The sequence below is a fragment of the Molossus molossus genome, unplaced genomic scaffold (assembly GCF_014108415.1).
Source record: "Molossus molossus isolate mMolMol1 unplaced genomic scaffold, mMolMol1.p scaffold_m16_p_6, whole genome shotgun sequence".
Lineage (NCBI taxonomy): Eukaryota > Metazoa > Chordata > Mammalia > Chiroptera > Molossidae > Molossus > Molossus molossus.
The window spans coordinates 67,319,872-67,343,982 of NW_023425399.1; the positions used below are offsets into that span (position 1 = coordinate 67,319,872).

Below are 24,111 nucleotides of genomic sequence, written 5' to 3' on the forward strand. Positions count from 1 at the left end.
TAGCCACAGCAATCTTGAAGAAGAAGAACAAAGTTGAAGGGATCACAACACCAGGTATCAGATTATACTACAAAGCCACTATAATAAAAATATTCTAGTATTGGCACAAGAACAGGCAGAGAGATCAAAGGAACAGAACAGAGATCCCAGAAATCAATTAAAATATTATGCTTAATTAATATTTGACAAAAAAGCAAGTGCATACAATGGAGTAAAGACAGTCTCTTCAATAAATGGTGTGGGAGCCCTGGCTGGTTTGGCTCAGCGGTTAGAGTGTTGCCTGTGGTCTGGAGAGACCCAGGTTCGGTTCCCGCTAAGGGCACGTACCTCGGTTGCAGTTTGTCCCCAGCCCTGGTTGGGTCGTGTGGGTGGCAACCATTCAATGTGTCCCTTTCACATCGATGTTTCTCTCTCTCCCTCCCACTCTATCTGAACAAAATATCGAAAAATGTCCTCGGGTGAGGATATAAAAAATAAATAAATGGTGTTGGAAAAATTGGACAGGTACATGCAAAAAAACAAAAATGAAATCAGACCACCAACTTACAACATAGACAAGAATACACTAAAAATGGATAAAAGACTTAAAAATAAATTGTGAAACCATAAAGATCCTAGAAGAAAAGTAGGCAGCAAAATTGCAGACATCACATGAAGTAGACTTTTCAGTGATACATTGCCTCAGGCAATAGAAACAAAGGAAAAAAATTAATAAATGGGACTACTAAAATCAAACTAAAATGTTTCTGTTCAGCAAAAGAAACCAGTATCAAAATCAAAAGAGAACTCACTGTATGGGAGAACATATTCACTAATGATACATCAGATAAGGGGTTAATATCCAAAATATGTAAAGTAGTCATACAACTTAACAAAAGAAAGACAAACAATCCAATTCATAAATGGGCAGAGGACCTGAGTAGACACTTCTCCAAAGAGGACATACAAATGGCCAAGAGACATGAAAAAATGCTCAACATCACTAATCATCAGAAAGATGCAAATTAAATCAACAATGAGTTATCACCTTACACCTGCCAGAATGGCTGCCATCAAGAAATCATCAAACAACGAGTGCTGACAAGAATGTGGATAAAAGAGAACTCTAGTACACTGCTGATGGGAATGCAGACTGGGGCAGCCACTATGGAAAACAACATGGAGTTTCCTCAAAAAATTAAAAATTGAACTGCCATTTGACCCAGTGATCCCACTTCTAGGAATATATCCTAAGAAGCCTAAAACACCAATCAGAAAGAATTTATGCACCCCTATGTTCATAGCAGCGCTATTTATAATAGCTAAGATCTGGAAACAGCCCAAGTGTCCATCAGTGAATGAGTGGATAAAACAGCTGTGGTACATTTACACAATGGAACACTATGCAGCTGTTAGAAGGAAAGATGCCTTACCCTTTGAGATGACATAGAGGAACCTGGAGAGTATTATGCTAAGCGAAATAAACCAGTTAGAGAAAGACAAGTATCACATAATCTCACTTATATGTGGAATCTTATTAACAAAATACTGATGAGCAAAATAGATTCAGAGACATGGAAGCAGGGAACATACTGACAAACCTCAAGGGGAAGGGGGGATAAGGCAAAAATAAACCAAAGAACTGATATGCATGTATATATAAGCAATGGACACTGACAACAGTGTGGTGAAGGCAGAATGGGGGCTGGAGTGAGGAGGAAGTTGTCAATGGGGAAAAAATGAGGGACCTCTGTAATTCTGTCAACAGTAAAGATAAATTATGCCCAGGTGTGGCTCAGTGGTTGCAACATGCACCAAGAGTTTGCCAGTTTGATTCCCAGTCAGGGCACGTACCCAGGCTGTGAGCCAAATCTCCAGTGGGGGGCATACAGGAGACGGCCAGTTGATGTTCTCTCTCATTGATGTTTCTATCTTTCTCCCTCACCCTTCCTCTCTCTCTCAAATTAATAAAGAAAAAAAAGTAGCCCTGGCCTGCTATCCGGAGAGTCGGCCTGCGGTCCGGAGAGACCCGGGTTCGGTTCCCGCTAAGGGCACGTACTTCGGTTGCAGTTTGTCCCCGGCCCTGGTCGGTTGTGCGGGTGGCAGCCACTCGATGTGTTCCTTTCACATCGATGTTTCTCTCTCTCTCTCTGTTCCTCTTTCTCCCTCCCACTCTACCTGAACAAAAAAAACGGAAAAATGTCCTCGGGTGAGGATAAAAAAAAAAAAAAAAAAAAAAAAGTAAAGATATTAAAAAAATAATAAAATATTTGCAAAGACAAAATATAAAAACATAATAAAAGATACTAACTAAGGTCATAATGGGTGCAGTATAGTTAATTTCCTCAGGTCTTACTGGAAAAACTGTCAATTATATGGTAGGTGAAAAAAATATATATATATATATTTTTTTTATCCTCATCTGAGGACATTTTTCCATTTTTTGTTCAGATAGAGTGGGAGGAAAAGAGAAAGAGAGAGAGAGAAACATCGATGTGAAAGGGCCACATCGAGTGGCTGCCTCCCGCTCGACCCAACCACAAACTGCAGCAGAAGTGTGTGCCCTTCGCGGAAACCGAACCCGGGTCTCTCTGGACCGCAGTCCGACGCTCAGACTGCTGATCCAAACCGGCCAGGGCTGAAAATATTTTATTTAGATCACATACAAAGAATCTAAGATAGTAATGAAACTGTCAATAATTTTGTTTAGTCTTCATAGATTTTTCCAGAGAGGTAACAAAGTAAATGTTACATGGTTGATATGAACTGCTAGAGGGTTTCAAATTAAACCAAATAACTGTGAATTTATAAACATTTACATCCAAAAGTTCATTTGTAGATTGATTATTTGGAACTCTCAAGACATTTTCCCATGAATAGATGGTTTTAGTGGTTGGCTTACCAGGTAATTGGACAAAAGTCTATTTCATCCATGACACATTTAAAGTATCAATAAACTGTAGTATTCCACTTACACTGAATTGCCATGTGTTTGCATTGCTGTTTTGAAGCTTTGCCTTCAGGGTCCTATGGCTGGTGGCTGTTGAGTTAGCTAGGAGGTTGCAGATAGCCCCACTATAACATTCTATGGTGGTGTAGGATATGGGGAAGAAGCAGGGATCTGATGGCAGAAGCAGCAACTTCTACAGTTAAGGTAGACACTCCAAGGGGCACATAACTTTGTCTCTCTTTGCATTAAATGGGTGTTAAAAATTATAAAACCAGGAAAATCACCTTTCCCATTAATTTGTAAATAGGCCTGTTAATAAGTCCAGACTTAATGATAGGAGAACATTCCATTGTAGAAAACATTATCATCTACTGTACTGATCTGCAACTTTGAAATAACTTGCCTGTCTCAACTTCATAAAAATAAAACTGTAGTGAAATATTTTGAAGATCACAAAGTCCTCTACAGGGAAAAAAGAAGTATATTCATCTTCATAAGAAGTGTAAAAAAAATGTCTTCTTTTTTTGAAAGATTATACAGAAATGACCCTGGAAATGTTTCATTTTAATAACTGTCATTTAATTAATTGAGGACACTGTGTAATATTGGCAAAGAAAATACTCCTAAAGTTCAAAAGATTCATACTTGATGTAGTCTAATGGAATTAAAACACCACTGTAGAACCCTCTCCCAGATGAGAACCCTTAGGTGGGAAAGTAAAGTAAAGTACTTTTGCATGAATATTAATAGTAATAGCTGACATTTGCCATGTGCTTACTATGTGCCAGGCACAACTGGAAGAGCTTAACATATTGAATTCTCAAGCAACCCCATGAAGAGGGTGACTTGGTCATCCCTGCTTTGTAACTAAGACACTGAAGCCTTAAAAGATAACTTACTATACAGCCAGCAGATTCCAGAGCCAAGTTTAAACTCGGCACTTAATACCTAGGCTCTGCAGCTTATATATAATTAAATATAATACACATTTATTCTATAGTACTGTTTAAATTCTCCACACAAACATAATGGTATCTGGATACAAATGCCATTATCTATTACCCATTTCCAGGTTTTTAGTAGGCTCATTTCTGCTTCCCATGTGGAAGGGTCCCATCATGGTTCCCATAGGCATTGGAGATTTCTGTGCATTTGTAAAGCCCTGTTTAGGCCCTCGATTCCATTAATCCTGCATATTTGTTGCATTGTTCTATTTTTGCATTTCTTGATCATTATATGATATGAATTTTCTTTTTTCTTTTAAATCATCAGAGTGCATTTATTCAAAGGAATGCTGTCTTCTTGTAGAGGAGGTATTGAAATAAATTCTTCTATGTCCATATGTATAGTTGTACTATTTACTTGGTTTTGACCTTGGCCAGTTATCTAACCACTCATATGTAAGACAGGTATAATAAACTTCAGGGGTCTTCTGAATCTGAAGTGAGAAAGTGTATGAAAGTACTTATAGAGGGCCTGGCAGATACTAAGCGCTCAGTAAATGATACTTATTTTTGTGAGTGGAGATGGTTTGGTGGCTCAATTTTTTGCCGGAACTAGTTTTTTAACTCTTCCAAACTAGCACATTAAACCATTCCAGAATTCAGTTGAATGTGTTTATAGTCAAAACTCAGGGTTTTGTGACCACCTTCTTCATTAGCTTGGTGCCAAATCATTTTGTCTCCCTTCATAAAACAAAACGAGCCCTGGCCAGTTTGGCTCAGAGGTTAGAGTGTCGGCCTGTGGTCTGGAGAGACCCGGGTTTGGTTCCCGCTAAGGGCATGTACCTTGGCTGCAGTTTGTCCCCAGCCCTGGTTGGGTTGTGCGGGTGGCGGCCACTCAGTGTGTCCCTTTCACATCGATGTTTCTCTCTCTCTCTTCCTCTCTCTCCCTCCCACTCTATCTGAATAAAAGGTGGAAAAATGTCTTTGGGTGAGGATAAAAAAAAAACAACGAAAAACTATCCATCTTGAACAACATGAGTATTTGCAGTTTTGAAGTGATTCCCAAATAAGGAGGCATGTGCTCTGGAAAAAAACTTCTCAAATAAGAGCCTTAAAAATGCTTTCAGCCATGACTGTAAGGCTGGGGGTAAAAACATAAGGACCAGCAGACATGCTAATATAGTATAAGTTCTTGTGTGTTTATTTAAAAATATGAGACCTGTTATCTCCTAGCAGATGTGAATTTCTGCACGAACCCCCTTTCCATCAGACAACAGAACCAAGTTAGCAGTGTCAGCAGATTAGCTTTAAAGAGCTCCTTGCTGCTTCTTCCAAGCTCCTCTTTGAAGTGCATTTTAAAGTTCAACACACCTGCCAAGAGTCCAGAGCCCTCCTCCTTCAGGGCTGTTCTCCAAGGGCACCCCAGCTCAGCTTCTGAATCTTGGCGGTCACCGAAGTGAGGCGGAAGGAGGGAGGCCTCGGGGACTTCTGGGCTGCACTGGCCGAGGGAATGGCCAAGTGGTATTATTGTGAGCTGCCGTCATAACTGCAGCACACCATTATGTGACACTCAGAGCTCACTAAGTGCTTTTTACATCCATTATTTTCTTTAATCCTCTCAATGATCCTTGAAGCAGGTTTAGTCAGTTTAGAAGTTAAAAAGCAGATAAAAGATGAAGCAACATGGGCCAAGCCAAGGTTAAGGGCACTGGCATGAAGGAGGCAGAGGGCTGACTCCAAGCCTCATGCTCTGTCCACCACCTGATGGCCAAGGATAGAGACTCACTGTCTTCCTGGCTTTCCCTCCACCCATCCCTGTTTGCCAGACAAATGTCTTTTACTTTTCTGCTCTTTAATTTCCCTAGCAGGATTAATCACTGAGCTCATGGGAATCAGTACTGAAGTTCAGAGGCTGATACTGAGACTGAAGAATCACGGTGTCTCTCTCCCTCCTTTAGTGGCAGCATTTCAGGCTCCAAATGTTCCTACTCCCACCAGACACGTAGGGAAAATGGCAAGTTTGGGTTCTTCCTCAGTCATGTTTGCAAATGATATGGATAACTATTTGAATGCTCGCTGTGAGCCTTAATTAAGTGTCCAAGGTCCAAAATGCCTTGTTGATTTGTGTCTGTGTTTGTTTTTTCTTTTATATCCAGTAGAGAAGTAGCAAGCCCTCACTACCAACTGTGCAGGCAGACACCTAACCATTACAAAGTGTATCATTTCCAATAATGACAGTCTGTGGATATTTGTTTATCATAAATGTTCACTGAGTGTCTCCTATGTGCCAGGCAGTGCACCAGGTGGGGACACAGTAGTGATCAGAAGGAACCCTACTCCTCCATTGGGACTTGCATTTAGTGAAGGGAAATGGTGGTTCATCCAATAATCACATACGCAGTGGTTACAATGCTGCAAAGCAGAAGGACTGGCACCGCCACAGGATATGCGACCTAATTAGGGAACCTGAAAAAAAGGAACAGGAAGGTGGCCAGTCTAAGGAGAATGGAGGAAGGGGATATGTTTCAGGAGCCTAAAGAGAACTCGGGGCACTGAGGTTGTGTTCTATAGAAGGTATTGTCGACACCCTGAGAATAATGTGCTGGGAATGTTCTAAGCAGAGGGCCATAGCATCACCCTTATGTCTCTGAGAGCTCACATGTCGGAGAAACTGGATTAGAGACCTGAGACAAGACTATTACAGGATGAAGGATGGGGAGAAGGAGATTTGGATAGATCCAAGAGTTTAAGATAAAATGCAAAGGACTGGATAATGGATCTGATAAGGGGTTGAGGGAGAGTAAGGTAGCTGAAGACATTAGCATTTTTCTAATTTGCATGACTGAGAATAAGTGGCATCATTCACTAAGCTCTCTAGGACCTAGTGCTGGGAGTTTTTTCAGGGTGCCCCCCCAGGGTTAATGTTCCATGTCCATACTGGAAAATACAAATAGGAGTAAGAGATACCTGCTGCATTTACAGAGCTTGAAATCTAATGTGGGGTTGGTGGCATGGAGGGACTGGTTAAGATAGTTTGTCTGCTGAGATTCATTTAAGGTATGGCTGTTGCATAAAGTTGGCACTTTAGACACTTCTTACAGAGTGTAGATACGGGGTGGGAAGCCTTAGAACTTGGGTGCCCTGGTGGAGGAAGAGGCTTGGGAATAAGAGACATTTGGCAGATGACGGAATGACCTGGTGACCTTTGAAAAGGCACTGTGAATCACTGAATAAAGCCTTAATGCAGACCAAATGGAAAAACACAGTACAGGCTTCAAGCTTGAAATAATAGAATCTAAAACTCATCTTTCATGGGCATGCCAAGTACAATCAAAAGAAGTGAGCCACTTAATGAGACCAAGTGGGATGAGAGTGATTTGTGAAGACGGTGAATTGTGACTTCTTTTCCTCCAACAGCCTCTTAAAAATATTCACTGCGTGGTCATTGCTAAATCTTTATAAATGTCACCATGGCAACAATTGATATGAAAAATAATATTAGCCTGGACACTTCTGCATCAGATGACCTGACATTTTCCGATGCAGTGGTCATTTATATTGTTTGTGCGGATGAGTAAAGAGGGTCCTATTTGGAGCCTGTCATATGTCCTGAGAAGACAAGTGCTTGTTAAGTCCACCCTGATATTAAGAAATGACCTAGTGGCATTTAAAATAGGGTGGCTTTACCATTCTTTCCTTTAATGTCTGAGGATGTGCTGGGAGATGTCCCTCACTGGTGTCATCTGTATTGGTTCAGGGTGAGGATGGGAAGTCTTTTAGCATGGTTGGTTGGAAGATTTTGCCCAAATCAGTTCCACCAGTGGGTCTGGAGGAGGTATATTGAATATAACTATGCACACTTTTATTTTTTTTAAATCATATATCCACTGTTCTTACTTACAGTTCTTTGGACTCTCTTCCTTCTGGTGTCTACTCTCAATCCTGGGCAACCTAGCTCTTCAATTCTGTACTTTCTTTTTTTATCCTCACCTGAGGACATTTTGGCATTTATCTTCAGATAGAGCAGGAGGGAGAGAGGGAAGAAGAGAGAGAGAGAAACATCAATGTGAGAGAGACACATCGAGTGGTTGTCACCTACACGACCCCAACCAGGGCAGGAGACAAACTGCAACTGAGCTATGTGCCCTTAGCAAGAACCGAACCCAGGGCTTTCTGGTCTGTGGGCCAATGCTCTAACTATTTAGCAACAAGTCAGGGCTTCAATTCTGTACTTTCTATTCCTCTAGTCATTTTTCTCCCCAGAGTCTCTTATTTTATAATCCCTGCTGCTTTCTTCACTGTCTCATTCAGCAAACATGTAATGAATACCTTCTCCATGCCAGGCATTATTCCAGGTGGCCAGGACACCCAGCCAAGAGGAGCCCAGATACCCTGCCATTGCGTGACTTACATAGAGAATGACAGGAGACAGACAATAAATAAGGAAATGATGGATATTAAAGAACTAAAAAAGTAGAGTAGGATGAGGGGGTAGGCCTGCTGGGTAGCCTGGTTACTGTTTTAAATAAAGTTTGAGGGTAGGACTCTGTGAGAGGGAACAGGTGAGCAGACTTGAAGAAGGTGAGGGTGTTAGCATTTTGGAGAGAGAATACAAGAACAGGAGAAGACTGGCTTGTCTGAGGATCTGCAAGGAGGCCAGAGTGAGCAAGGAGTGTGGCTGTAGACGTGGCCAGAACGGCAGGGTTGGATTGCACAAGGGCAGTGAAACAGGTCCAAGTGCCCTGGGGGGGGCTTTGAACATTGAGTGATGTGATCTGGCTCATTTTACAAGGATTACAATCTCTTTTGTTTGGAGAAGGACTGTAAAGGTCCCAGGGTGGCAGGAGAAAGAAATGTGGTGAGGCTGTTATGGGAACCCAGGGGCAGGGATGATGATGGCTTGCACCAGTGTGCTAGCAGTGAGTATGCTGAGAAGTAGTTGGATTCGGATATATTTTGAAGATAGAGCCACAAGGATTTACCAACAGATTAGAGCTTTCTCCTTTGAACTTTTGTCAAACTCTAAACAATAGTAGAATGCTTTTCTTAGTAAAATAGATACATATCTACACAGAGTCCATTTGTAGTACAGTTTTTAAAAATTTAATATTCTTTTCTGGAAGTTCAACTTTTCTGGAAATTCAATGGGACATATGAAATTCTGTAGGAACTTAGCATTGTGGTTAAGAATAAAATAAAATTGCCTGGTCCCATTACTTCACAAATGTGTGATCAGGGACAAGTTACTTAGCTGCTCAGTGGCCTGTTTTAATCATCTGTAAAATGTGGACCATAAGAATTCCTGCCTCACAGACCTATGAGGTAAAACGAGATAATATACATATAAAGCACTTAAAACAGTGTTTGGCAGGTAGTAGGTGTTAGATAAAAGTTAACAGTTACTAAAATTTTATTAGCATTTGCCCTAAGTTCTTCTAGTAGCTTCTTAGACTATTAAAAACCTCAGTATTCCTTCTATATTAATGTTCTTAGAGACTTTTCAGAGGACCTTTCTGTTCTCTGACATGTCTGTGGCAGTTGAAATAGTCATTCCTTAACTCAGTGCCTCTCTGCACTCATAGTTAATTCAATGTTCTTTCATTGCACTACATTATTGTACTGTAAAACTACTGTTTTTGAGACTGAAAGCCAATTTCATGAAATTTAACCACATATGTACATGTGTATGTCTGTATATATTTGACCATCTAGTTACAGACATAACAGGAGTCAGACCACCCAAGTTTGCATCCTGGCTCTACTTGTCATACCTGTGTAACCTTGGACACATTGTTGAATCTGTTTCTGCCTCACTTACTCCTCTGTAAAATAGGGATAATGACAGAATCTATCTCTGTGATGGTAAAATGAGATATTCTCATAGAGTAGCTCTTAAAACCATTCCTTGCACAAGGTAAATGTTCAACAAATTTGGTTCTTAGTAAAAATAGTGATCCCTGGACTGGACACCATGGTGTAGAATTCCAATGCCTGAACACCCCTTGGGGGAAAAATCACTAGCTCCAATTCATAAAACATTAGGATTATATTTATTTAGACATAATTCCTATTAAACCCCTCTAATCATATGCTAGATAATCTTCTAATATTCATCACCTAAGATGATCATGAATGCTCAAGTGCGTTTTCTCTAACTCACACAGGAACTTGGAATAAAACCATAAATGATGCTTTTTTCTCTGTGGTGAAATTATTTTTTAATTTAAATTTTCACTATGGAATATTTCAAATGTACACAAAGTAGAATCATACTAATAAGCCCACATGTATCTATCACCCAGCCATGATAATTAACTTCAGTTGCTATTTTTAAAAAGTTCCCCTAAGTGATTCTTTTACTATGCAAACATGGTGAGAACCACTACTCTATTCTAATAAAACAGAAAATGGAAAGAATATTTCAATGGATATTGATATCAAGAGAAGTTGAAATTTGCTCAAGGACACAAAAAAATTTTAAGGTATCATTTAGTACTCTGTTCATCAAGCCATAATAACATTCATGAACAAAAGATGGTCAGTATATACCTGCTTGATTTTGTTAAACAATGAAATAATTTGGGAATGGACATTGGAACACCCGGGGAAAATTCAGAAAGACTTATAAATATAGTAGTTTCATTTAGAATCTTTATACCTAGACTCAAACAACATCATGCCCATCTACCTAAGACAACTCAGTCAAACCTGGCTCAGAGATAAAGAAAGGTCTGAGGAGCAATGGTGGGACAAGTGGATTAGAGTTGATGGATCAGAAAAGCCATGTGGGTGGGGAGAAAGTAGTGAAAGTTGTTTTCAGACTTACAGAGAAAAGCACCACATCAATGAAAGATTAACTTCAAAACAGAGTTTTGTAGGGTATTCAATAACAATGTAAATATATATATATATATATATATATATATATATATATAGTCAGTATATATTTTTGTTAATTTATCTTTATTGTTGAAAGTTATTACAGATGTCCCGGTTTTTCCCATTGACCTCCTCCTCTCTGCTCCCGTCCACCCCTGCCTTCACCACACTATTGTCTGTGTCAATTGGTTATGCCTATATGCATATAAGTTGTTTGGTTTATCTCTTCCCTCACCCACCCTCCTTCCTTCTGAGGTTTGTCAGTCTGTTCTCTGCTTCTATGTCTCTAGATCTATTTTGTTTGTCAGTTTCTTTAGATTCCACATATAAGTGAGATCATGTGATATTTGTCTTTCTCTGAGTGGCTTATTTTGCTTAGGATAATACTCTCCAGGTCCCTCCAGGCTGTCCCAAAGAATAAGAGATCCTTCTTTTTTTATAGCTGCATAGTATTCCATCGTGTAAATGTACCACAGCTTTTTTATCCACTCATCTACTGTTGAAAAGTTGGGCTGTTTCCAAGTCTTAGCTATTGTAAAGAGCACTGCTATGAACATAAGGGTGAATAAATTCTTCCTGATTGGTGTTTCAGGCTTCTTAGGATATATTCTTAGAAGTGGGATCACTGGGTCAAATGGCAGTTCCATTTTTTATTTTATTTTATTTTTTTACTGAAACTCTTGTTTTCCATAGTGGCTGCCCCAGTCTGCATTCCCACCAGCAGTACACCAGAGTGCCCTTTAGTGTGAAGTGATACCTCATTGTCATTTTAATTTGTATCTCTCTGATGATTAGTGATGTTGAGCATTTTTTCATGTCTCTCGGCCATTTCTATGTCCTCTTTGAAGAAATGTTTACGCAGATCCTCTGTCCATTTTTGAATTGGATTGTTTGTCTTTCTTTTGTTAAGTTGTATGAGTACTTTATATATTTTGGAAATTAATCCCTTATATGAGTTATCATTGGCAAATGTTCTCCCATAAAGTTGGTTCCCTTTTGATTTTGATGCTGGTTTCTTTTGCTGTGAAGAAACTTTTTAGTTTAATGTAGTCCCATTTATTAATTTTTTTCTTTGTTTCTCTTGTACTAGTCCATATATTAGTGAAAATTCTGCTATGTGAGATGTCTGATATTTTGCTGCCTATGGTTTCTTCTAGGATTTTTATGGTTTCACAACTTACATTTAAGTTTTTTATCCATTTTGAGTTTATTCTTGTGTATGGTATAAGTTTGTGGTCTGGTTTTATTTTATTTTATTTTTTATTTTTTACATATATCTGACCAATTTCCCCAACACCATTTATTGAAGAGACTGCCTTACTCCATTGTATGCTTTTGACTCATTTGTCAAATATTAATTGAGTATAATGGCTTGGGATGATTTCTGGGCTCTCTGTTCTGTTCCATTGGTCTATATGCCTGTTCTTGTGTCAGGACCAGGCTGTTTTGATTATAATGGCTTTGTAGTATAATTTGATATCTGGTATTGTGATCCCTCCAACTTTGTTCTTCTTTTTCAAGATTGCTGTGGCTATTCAGGGTCTTTTTTGGTTCCATATACATTTTTGGAGTATTTGTTCTAGATCTGTGCAATAGTATGTCTTCATGAAGTCAACATTTGAGTTGCTATCTCAACCGTAAAGAATTATGGGCAAGTCCTGGTTCCTGGGTGGAAAACAATTTGATCTGAGTTGGACAGGACATTAAATATGATCTTGCCCAAGTACCTACCTGACAGAAGAATCACTTCTGGGGTATTATTGGCAGATGTCACCTGGTATCCACTCCCTGAACATTATAGCTGGAGAGCCCAGTGCTCATAAGACAGCCTGGTTCCATATTAGAATGGCAGGATTCTTTGATCGAGCTGAAACCTAATTCTTTAACAACCTTCTAATGAAAGAAAATATTTTGAATGCCCCCCATGCTGTCCTAAATTATTTTTGTTTTAAATATATATGTATGATTTAATTTTATCATGCTATAGGTTTCATCAACTATAAAGCCAAAATAACCTGACAAATTGATATAAAAAATACAAGGTTTATAAAATTAACAACATATTAATTTAATGAGATTAGGGATATTGTTTTTTCCTGAAACAAAATACCTCATATTATGCTTAAGGGTAGGAAGATGTAGCCTCTGGTCAATGTTTTTAATTTGGTTCACTAGTTTTCACTAATCAGCACAGGGGGGTTTTGTTAGCATATGTACATTATACCAAATGGTATTAATAATTTAAAGTTGTTATTTGCTGGGTTAGGCATAGTCAAATCTCAAACTTAACCAAAACTCCCAGCAATTAGTTCTCCATTTCTCATTTTAATGAGGCATCCCTTGGCAACTTTGCAAAGATGTTTTGTGCACTTAGAAATTAAGGTCAGAGTTGCAGTGTTATTGCAATCTTCAATAAATGGGCATCTAATCCAATTATTGTTGGGCTTAGGTACAGAACAATCTTTCATTGTTATTTATTACTATACTTATTGTTAATGAACTACTCTTGCAATTTGATGCATACAAAGACAGGATCCAAGCAATAAATCTTGCAAAATGTGTGCTATTGTAGTATAGGCTCCCTTCAGTTCAGCTCACTTATATGGCTGAATAAGGCTGTCCTCCCACCACTTTTCTCTGTTTCAATTTCTATTAAACATCTATCTGAATAATATGCCAACTTTGTCACCTATGTGATTAGTGTTGTACACTGATCACTTAAATCAGTGGTTCTTAAACCTGAGTGTGATTTTGAATCACCTGGGGAGCTAGTTAACAGTGCCTGCTCTCTAAGCTCCACCCCAGAGCTTCTGATTTGCTTATTCTGGAGCTATACCCAAGAATCTACATTACTAACAAACTCTTCAAGTGATTCTAATATAAATGATGTGAAAACTTTTATTGCTCGTCCTGGCCTGTGTGGCTCAGTGTTACAGCGTCGGCCTGTGCACTGAAGGATTGTAGATTCCATTTCCGGTACCTGAATTGCAGGTTCCATCCCTAGCCTGGTTGGGGGCACCTGCAGGAGGCAACTGATTGATATGTCTCTCTCTCACATCGATGTTTTTCTCTCTCTTTCTCTCTCCCCTCTCCCCCCCATTCTACTCTCTCTAAAAATTAATGGAAAAAATTAACAACACAAAATTTTTCTTACTTTCCAAAATTATTAGTAACATGGAAATATAAAACATAAACTCTTCTCAAACAGCCTGAATTGAGAAATTTCAGCACCCACAGATTTGTATCATCCGCAAATAAGCCCACCTTGGATGTCCTGACAAGTCTCTTGCAAACATCTTGAACAGGAAAGAGTCAATAGCAGAGGTTTTCTTTAAAATGGCTTTGATCTATTAAACACCAGGATTTATTTCAAGGGATACAAATATTCCAGACGTTATTTTTGTTTGTTTGTTGTGTTTTGTTTTGTTTTTCTATCCTCACTCGAGGACATTTTTTTCCATTTTTTGTTCAGATAGAGTGGGAGGGAGAGAGAGAGAGAGAAACATTGATGTGAAAGGGACACATCTATTGGTTGCCACCCACATGACCCAACCAGGGCTGAGGACAAACTGCAACTGAGGTACGTGCCCTTAGCGGGAACTGAACCCAGGTCTCTCAGGACCACAGGCCGACGCTCTAACCACTGAGCCAAACCGGCCAGGGCTAGACGTTTTTATTGATTCCCAGAACGTTGTGGAAGCTGTGGATGAGAGTGGAGTCACATTTCCAGGTGGAACCCACACTGTTAAAGTATGCAAGTAGTTAGGCCAGCTGTTTTCAACCAGTGTGCCACAATAATTTTTTTAAACTGCAATACCTAACTGTTTAGTCAGGGGCACTGATCTCTTTTCCCTTAGAATCTAAGTGGTTCACAACCTTCCTAATGCCGGGATCCTTTAATACAGTTCCTCATGTTGTGGTGACCCCCAACCATAAAGTTATTTTCATTGCAACTTCATAACTCTAATTTTGCTACTGTTATGTCTTAGGTGACCCCTGTGAAAGGGTCGTTCAACCCCCAAAGGGGTCGTGACCCACAGGTTGAGTAAAAAATTAAAAAATGACAACAGCCAACACAACAATACCATCCGGTATGAATGAATAAAAACTTATTTTTTCATTATACAGGCAAAAGCTACATTTTTTGGTGTGCCACAAAATTTTAGTAATTAGTTATGTATGCCATGAGATGAAAAAGGTTGAAAATCACTGAGTTAGAATTGATAATGAAAAAAAAAATGTACTGGAAAACAGGAATCAAATTAAGCATCAAAAAGATGATATTTTTCTTGGTGTAGTTATAGCTATCAATTTCTTGGTTTATCAAGTTAACTAGGACATGTTTGCCTAAAGATGGGAATATAAACCTGGAGATAGAGTCAACAAATTAATAAACAAGATATCTGAATGAATGTGTCTTATTACCCATTTTTCTCCTTCAGTTAAATCTTGTTGATTGCTGTTAGAATGAAATATAATCACTGGTTAGGATGATTTTTAATTTTACAGGAGACTGAGAGGCTTGCTGGCATTATTTTATGTCTCTTGGGGAAAAGTGCTTAAAATGTTAAGTGTCTTGATGTAACTCAATACTGATCGTTTCTGGGATATCAATGTGATCTCAGATAGTGAATAGCTTGGGAGTTGAATTTAATAATATTACAGATTACAAACTTTCTTTCTATTTTGCCAATATGTATAAAATACCCAAATATAAAATATCCTTAATGGATTTTTATTTTTACTTAATGGGAGGAGAATAGAATTAACCAGCATTTAAATTTTATAAAGATCTGAGGATTAGAATAAACCTTAAAATTTTGTTAGAAATTATTCTATTAAAAAGTACTGAGACTTACTTCTAAAATTTATTAGAAATAGAGAAAACAAAATAATTTAATAAGGGTATATTTCAATATAATGAAATTTACAAAATATATATTGATCCTGCCTTTATAACTAATATTTTTACAAGAGTACAGAGAAAGGAGGCAAATAATGAAATTTTGATGAGTAGAAATTATTATTTTTTAATGATGGTAGCATGTATAAACTTGCTCCCTCTCATATGTACACATTTTTTGTAGATTTTCGTGCTGCATTTGTACTTATTGGTGTTCTTTAAATTTCATTTTGCATCTGTGCTGTATATGTATACAGACGCCTGAAATGATGTACAGGGATCTGGAATAAAGAGAACATCTGGAAGCCTTAATGAGCCGTTCTATTCTTAGAACCTAGAAACTCTTAAACAAATTTTTATTTCACAAGAATTATCTTGTTGCTTTTGAATTATGCATTCATTCCTCTATGTCCCTTATTTATGGTCCCTGGTAATGCTGTAGCTGAATACTTTGTGTCCTGATTTCAAGGACTTGATATGCAATTCAGGTGCCTGATATTATACTGAGCATACAATAAGCCTCAACCAGTTACTGAGAGTGTCGACATTTTACTAAGGCAGCTTAAGTTGAAAAACAGTTAACTTGAAGGACTAAAGAATATGGAGATATTTTTACTTTTATTTTTTTAAAATCTTTATTGTTGAATGTAGAATGTATTACAGACGTTCCTCATTTTTCCCCCATTGACCTCCTCCTCCCCACTCCCGTCCCCCTCCCGCCTTTTCCCACACTATTGTCTGTGACCATTGGTTATGCATATAAGTTCTTTGGTTTATTTCTTCCCACCCCCCAACCCCTTTCCCTTTGAAGTTTGTCAGTCTAGCAATGAATTTGTACTTCTTAATCCCTTCACCTTTTTCACCCATTCCCCCAACCCCCCTCCCATCTGGCAACCAACAAAATGTTCTCTGTATCTATGAGAATGTTTCTGTTCTACCTATTCATTTTGTTTGTAGATTCCATTGTTGATAGATATGTATTCACTGCCATTTTGTTTGTTCATATATTTTATCTTTTTCTTAAAAAAGACCCGTCATCATTTCATATAATGACGGTTTGGTGGTGATAAACTCCTTTAACCTTTTCTTGTCTGGGAAAGTCTTTATATGGCCATTGATTCTAAATGACAGCTTTGCAGGATAGAGTAATCTTGGTTGCAGGTTCTTGCTTTTCATCACTCTGAATATTTCTTGCCACTCCCTTAAGCCTGCAAAGTTTCTTTTGATAAATCAGCTGACAGCCTTATGGGAACTCCCTTGTAGGTAACTAGCTGCCTTTCTCTTGCTGCTTTTAAGATTCACTCTTTGTCTTGAACCTTTTGCATTTTGATGATGATGTGTCTTGGTGTGGACCTCTTGGGGTTCATCTTGTTTGGGACTCTCTGTGCTTCCTGGACTTGTATGTCTGTTTCCTTCACCAAGTTAGGAAAGTTTTCTGCCATTATTGTTTCAAACAGGTTTTCAATTTCTTGTTCTTGCTCTCTCCTTCTGGCACCCCCAAGATGTGAATGTTGGCACGCTTAAAGTTGTCCCAGAGGCTCCTTACACTATCCTCATTTTTTTGGATTCTTTTTTATTTTGCTGTTCTTATTAAGCGTTTTTTGCTTCCTTATATTTCAAATCGATGGTTTGCTTCTTGGATTTACGCACTCTACTATTGAATCTGTGTAAATTATTCTTTATTTCAGTTAATGCCGCCTTCATTTCTGACTGTGCATCCATCATTTCTGACTGGTCCTTTATTATGCTCTTGAGGCCCTCACTAAGTTTGTTGAGGTTCTCACTAAGTCCATTGAGCATCCTTATAAGCAGTATTTTGAACTCATCATCTGTTAGGTTGCTTATCTCCATTTTGCTTAGTTCTTTTCTTGGGGTTTTGTTCTGTTCTTTCATTTGGGACCTGTTTCTTTGTCTCCTCATTTTGGCTGCCTCTCTGTGTTTATTTCTGTGTATTACTTAATGAGAGGTATGGGGCTATCTAAGACCAGATGCTGCTTGTTTGAAAGAATTTAGGAAAACCTGAAGCAGGATCCAAGACAAGCCAATCCTATGGTTAAGCAAGTGGCAACAGCTTGCGTGGGCCTGAAAGTTGGGGGGGGAGGGGGGGGGCCTCAGGGAGTTACCAGGGCGGGGCTACCAGTGTGAGCCAGGTTGCTGGAGTCCCAGATATGGCGGCTGTCTGCCACCCCAGGGAAGGGTTCACCAAAGGAACAAAGGCCTCTGACAGCACGTTTGTCCCGGAGAAAGCCCCCTCTCCAGCCCTCACTCCAGTGCCAAACAGCATAGTTCTTCCCTGTATGTCTCTGGTGCCCCTCGAGCTGCCTCCCCTCCAAGCTTAGAGGGAGAGAGTCCGATAAGTCCGTGCGCAGGCCCTTTAAGGAGCTGCCTGGGGCTCCAGCCACATCAGCTTCCCTGAGCCTCAGTTCCTGCTGGTTTTTCCAGCCATAAGTGATGAGGATTCTCTTCCTGGCACTGGAACCCTGATTGGGGCGCCTGGTGTGGGACGGGGACCCCTCAGTCCTCAGGAAGGACCTTCCCAGCCTAGGAATCCTCCTGATTTTTATGTGCCACACGTGGGTGTGGGACCAGCCCGTCCGCCTCCGCCCCTCCTACCAGTCTTCATGTGGCTTCTTCTTTAATTCCGTAGTTGTAGGACTTCCATCCAGCTTGATTTCAGGCGGTTTTGAATGATGGTTGTTCTGTAGTTTAGTTGTAACTTTGATGTGGTTGTGGGAGGACGCGATACCGCGTTTACCTATGCCACCATCTTGTCCGGAAGTCGATATTTTTAAATATCACAATTCTTTCGGTAAGGGTGGCCTGAGATTGTCAGAGAGTAAAAATGAGTGTTGCATGCTTTAACAGAGTTGTGTTTGTAGAGTTTGGTCAAGCTTTGATATTCCACCAATTCTTGTGTCTGAGGGCAAAGTGCCAGTGGGCAGATTCTCCATTTTTTTTCTGGAGTCTTGTCATTGTGGCTGACAATATGGCTATAATAAAACCTGAAAATTCTGGGTCCTTGCCTTGGTTATCAGGTTGGAGTTATCATTGCTCTTCAGGTAGCAGAGTATCAGTGAGTACCAGTGAAAATGCATGCTATTGATGCTTGTGGTTGGGTTGAGATTCATAGGGAATCCTGTCTCCACAGCTTGGAATTAAGTTACACACATATCTAACTTGAAGTTAGCTATGCTCCTTTTCTCTGTACCATGGCTAGAGTTCTGGATGGCTTGCTGATCTTCAGTGATGTATCTTATATATACTAGAGCAATTTCAAGAAATCCATACATAAGATTAGAGTTGTAAGGTAAGCCTTAGTATGGTGGAAGAAACAAGAACAGGCATCTTGACACTAGGCTGGAGTCATGGAATGTTTCCTCATGTTTCATGGATTATTTCCATGTGGATATATTAAACTACAAATCTGACTGAATTCTCCTGCCAAATTTGTAGTAACTCTGGTACTACGTGAAGGGAGTTTTTTAGACTCAAGAACTACTTTTCTGTAACTTATTGGAAAAGCACCATGAGGGGTTATATACTGAGAAGAAAAAAAGAATTCTTTTGAAGTGAGAGGGATGCAGGGAGAAGTGAATCTTTCATGAAAGAAAGCAAATCCAACCATCACCTCATTGCTTTCTACTTTGTACTTTCCTTCTCTTTTCCATGTGGAAGAGTTCATTGTTTTATTTCCTCATGAGAGTAAATAGATTTTTCATTATTGCTTTTACTCAGCAGGTATTAAGGTGTGATAATGTTGTTTTAATTTATAGAACCCTGGTATTTTTATTACATTTATTGGGGTTACATTGGATAATAACATTATATAAGTTTCAAGTGTACACTTCTATAATACATCATCTGTATTTTGCACTGTGTGTTCCATCCAAAGTCTAGTCTCCTTCCATCACCATATATTTGTCCCCCTTTACCCTCTTCATCCTCCCCCCCACCATACTGTAACCACCAAATTAGTAAAATTCTGGTAATCACCATACTATTATCTGTCTATGAGTTTGTTTTTGTTTGTTTGTTGCTTTCTGTTGTATATCCCACATGAGTGAAATCATGGCTCTTGTCCTTTTCCATCTGATTTATTTTGCTTAGCATGATACTCTCAAGATCCATCCACGTTGTTGTAAATGGCAGTATTTCATCCATTCTTTCGACTGAGTAGTATTCCACTGTATCTATGTACCACATCTTCTTTATCTAATCATCCATTAAACAATACTTAGGTTTTTTCCATATTTTGGCTGCATTGAATAATGCTGTAATGAACATGGGATACATATATCTTTACAAATAAACATTTTCAAATGTTTCAGGTAAAATACCCAGAAGAGGGGTTGTTGAGTCCTATGGTAGCTCTATTTTCGACTTTTTGAGGCCCTCCATACTGTGTTTCATGGTAGCTGTACCTGTTGACATTCCCACCAGCAGTGTTTGAGGGTTCCTTTTTCTCCACCACCTCTCCAACATTTATTTTTTGTCTTATTGATAGTAGCCATTCTAACAGGTGTGAGGTGGTATCTCATTGTGGCTTTGATTTGCATTTCCATAATAGCTAGTGAAGTTGAGTATCTTTTTATATAACTGTTGGCCATTTGTATGTCTTCTTGGGAAAAGCATCTATTCAGGTCCTCTGTCCATTTTCAACTGGATTATATTTTTGTTGTTGAGTTCTTTATATATTTGGATATTATCTTCTAAACGGAGGTATTGTTTGCAAAAATCTTCTCCCTTTCAGTTGGTTGCCTTTTTACTTCATTGATGGTTTCATTTGTTGTGAAGAATGGAACCCTAGTATTTTTGAAGCCTAAAGAATTTTGGTAATAGTAGCTTATTTTATACATGAGAAACAGAATCCTCAAAGTAAAGTGAAAACTTAGTTCATTATTCGATGTCCATTCACTAAAATGTTCAGTGCGTGGCTTGCAATGTACCCAGTGAGGCACTATGGGGAGACAGAGATGAGTAAGAGGGCTCCTACAACAATATTGACAAGATAGAAGGAAGAGAGTTTATTACAGAGATGCAAGCAAGTTACTGACTGATGGGGCTATGTGCTCTTGAGTTTGTTTGAGATTTCTTTTTCTCCAAATCTGTGCGGGAAAACAAAGAATAATGGAGAGTGCTGGTTAAGCCCAAAGGGTTTAACAGAAATTGCGTCCTAGATTTACTATTAAACTAGGAAGCAAAATGGTTTTTACTTCAAATTTTGAATTCATGGAATATTAAGATAATTAGCTAGGCACTTTCGACTTTTAAAAAATAATATTTAGGATTCTAACATTTTCTCCCAAGAAAACAGACATTCGTACACTATTGCTAATTTTGTTCATCGTGAGAAAGATTGATTCATGAATTAGAGAGAAAACAGTTTCCTTTCAATGGAAAAAAAAGCAAAAATACAGCAACAAAATGAATGAAAATATGAAACCATCTGTGTCTTGAATGATAATGCCAACTTAGTGCTTGTTGTAAACAATACAATTAGTCCAAGTCCACTTTTAAAGGAGTACACGTCAGTGTGCACACAAAAAAGAAAAATAAATCTCTTCTTCATTTACAGATCATATATGCAACACAGGCAGCCATGTAGGTACAGAGGTGATATGTATATATATGCCTCTAACACTCATGTGGCCCTGACAGGAAATTAATACAGGTGATTTCCAAATATATCATCCAGGATTTGATCTATCACCTTTATCTGTCACCTTAAAGGCACTTCAGGCTCTTGTTATGGCTGTTACTTGGAACAATGTCATAGTCACTTCCTATCAGCTCCTGGCATTTGCCCATCCATTCTAGTCTTTGCTGTGTCGATGGATTATTTTTCCAATAAGTCACATTTTCCCAAAAAATTTCCCAAGTGGGCACATCTACAGAATACAGGTCTGTAAACTCCACAGCAACAGAGTAACTATAATTTTCCAAACTTCTCTCCCATAAAATCTGAAAAAATGCCCCCTCCCTTTTTCTACTGCTGTTTTCCCTCTCCTAAAAACTCAGGCCAAATCTTAGGGACAGACCAGACCCACTAATTTCTGCCACAGGCATCATAATCTCTGCATCACATCTTTGCATGCAACAGTAAATGCAGTATTTTTGTGAGTCCTTTTTCCCTCTCCAGGAGTCGGTGAGCTCTTGGATGGGTGACTAGGAAAGAGCACACGGAGAGGGCCTTAAACATTTTAATAAATATGCGTGGGTACTTGGTTAGAACTTAGATGTGAGATGACCAGGAATAATTTTTCACCTACAAATCAGAGTGTGAGCCTCCGCCTCTCCATTTCAGTGTAAAGCTTATCAATGATGACTTCTTGTTAGTCTGGAAAGCTTAGGTGACCACCTGTTACTATGAACATTTATGGTGGGGAGGGGGAGACACAAGGAGAAGGGAGCTACTGAAAGACAGAAAACGGTCTTCTCTCACCTTTAATTCGGGTCTTCTCTATTAATTTAATATTTCTTGAGAGCTTATGTATGTAAGATGCCAACAATTTGAATATTCTTACTTCCAAAAAAAAAAAAAAAGAAATTTCAGCAGTCCCTAAGCCAATAAATAACTTACCTAAGGTCAGGAACACCCACCCCTCCACTCTCAAAGGAGGTGTCTAGGAGGGCTGAGAAGAGGGGAGAGGGCCCTGGCAATAATCTTAAGTGGACATCCAAACACTAACACTAGTAGCAACTATCTGGAGGCGTCGTCCCCAGCTTGACCCCGCGCCACGATGGAGAAGGCTGTTAGCACGTAACTGTCCTAAAGTACTGCGGGGGCCCCCTCCCCCGCAGCCTGGAATCGGAGTCAGGACGAGGCTGGCTTTTTCTGCGCGGTCTCTGGGCGTGTGCCCCCGCCGCAGCTCCACCGAGCCTCGAGTCTCCTGCAAAGGGGGGCGGGGAGCCTCGGCGAGCAGCCCGCGTCTGCGGCTTCCTCCCCGCGCCTCCTGCGCACAGCCCGGAGGACGTGCGCCGAGCCCGTCCCCACGCCGCCGCCGCGCGCCCGGGCTCCCGGCCCAGCCGAGGTAACTTTTCTGCCTGCAGGAGCGGGGGAATCCGAGGGGGGTCTCCCGTTTACGAGGTGCGGGGGATGAGCCGGAGGCCGGGGGTGAAGCGCCCAGGGCTGCGCCTTTGACGCGTGGTTCCTGCGGTACCCGGCAGCCCGAATCGCCGGAGCCCAGATCCCGCCGGCCCGACCCGGGACCTCACCGGTCCGCCCGCTGGACCCCCGCTGGGCCGAGCCTGTGCGCCCAGTCCCGTGCCCGGGGACGCGCCCGCTCCGCCCGCCACCGCGCTGCAGCATTTGCTGGGCCGGCGCGGCGCGCGGAGCCTGAGCACCAGCCTCCGGCCTGGGGAGCTCGCCCTGGGAGCCCTGGCCGAAAAGGGTGACTCAGTTCCCGCGTCGTTTCTGTCCATTTGGCTAAATCTCCTGCTCGGGGCGCCATGTTTTAAGTTACCCCTTGGGGTGGGGGCGAGGGCCGGGCGAGCTTCGCAGGAAGGGTGGGGGGCGGGGGGGGGCGACACTGAGGCGCCGCCCGGGGCGGGTGGGGGGCCGGAGGGGCCCTGCGCGGCTTGGCTGCGGGCTGGTCCCGGGTTCACGGCCCCGGGCCAGGTGCGCTGCGCTCTGCACAAAGCATCCCGGCTCCGGAGGGGCCAGCGATTTTATGTAACTTGTCTCCTTCCTCGAACTGGGGCAGCGTCCCCCAGACGGCGACCGGGAAGGAGGAGGGAGCGTTCTAAAGACGTTGCTCTTGACCCGGGCACCTGCGGAGCCCCTCGCCCCAGCTTTCCCTTCCCTTGCCCCCTTGCACGGGGAGGCCGAGGCTGGCCTGCTGTGGCCGAGGGGCTGGGAGCGGCACGGCTCACCTGGCGCCCGCGGGACTGCGAGCTGCCTCGGGAGGTGTCTGCGAGAGCGGCTCTGCGGCGGGTGGGGGTGGGGAGGCCGAGGCTTCGTCCGCTCGAGTCGTGGTCGCAGCCAGTTCTTGGCGGGGTTTTCCTGGCTCCTGCTCTGGGGGCTTTCTTTCTCAGATTTCCCCTCTAATCTCGCTCTCTGCTTCTTCCCCTCCCCTCTCCCCCATTCCCTTCTTTCTCCTCTCTCTTTCACCGCCCCCCCCCCCCCCCCCCCCGCCATCAAGTTCGTGGCTTCTGCAATGCGGAGGGTGTGGTTACCTAGTAAATTGTAATTGTGGTCCTTTGCAGTGGGAGAGTTTTTCCCTGTTCGGTTTTCATATTTACGGGTCCAAAGTTTTCAAGGGTTTTCTCCTCCAGTTGAAGTCCTAGGTTAAAGTTGGGAAGAGATTGTTGCATAACAAATAGAATGATAAAGAAGACATGTGTTATTAATTACTCCTGGAGGCTGGACTGAGAAATCCTTAGAGGGCCAAACAGCCCTGCTAAAATGCTTGCATTACGTGTTTAAGTTGGTGTTTCAGCTTTTTTTCCATTAGTCT

General features: G+C 40.9%; 1 protein-coding gene across 3 annotated transcripts in view; it reads left to right on the forward strand.

Moving 5' to 3' along the window:
• Window positions 1–24,111, forward strand: part of EPB41L3 (erythrocyte membrane protein band 4.1 like 3) — a 198,706-nt gene that overhangs the window by 17,233 nt on the left and 157,362 nt on the right. Inside the window, exon 1 of one of the 3 annotated variants that reach the window (XM_036244580.1) lies at window positions 22,366–22,686. The exons of 1 other annotated variant lie outside the window; for it this stretch is intronic. The gene's annotated coding sequence lies outside the window, so the exon portion shown is untranslated. Of the gene's footprint in view, window positions 1–22,365; window positions 22,687–24,111 lie in introns of those variants that run through there. One more of the 3 variants, XM_036244579.1, reaches the window with a different exon arrangement.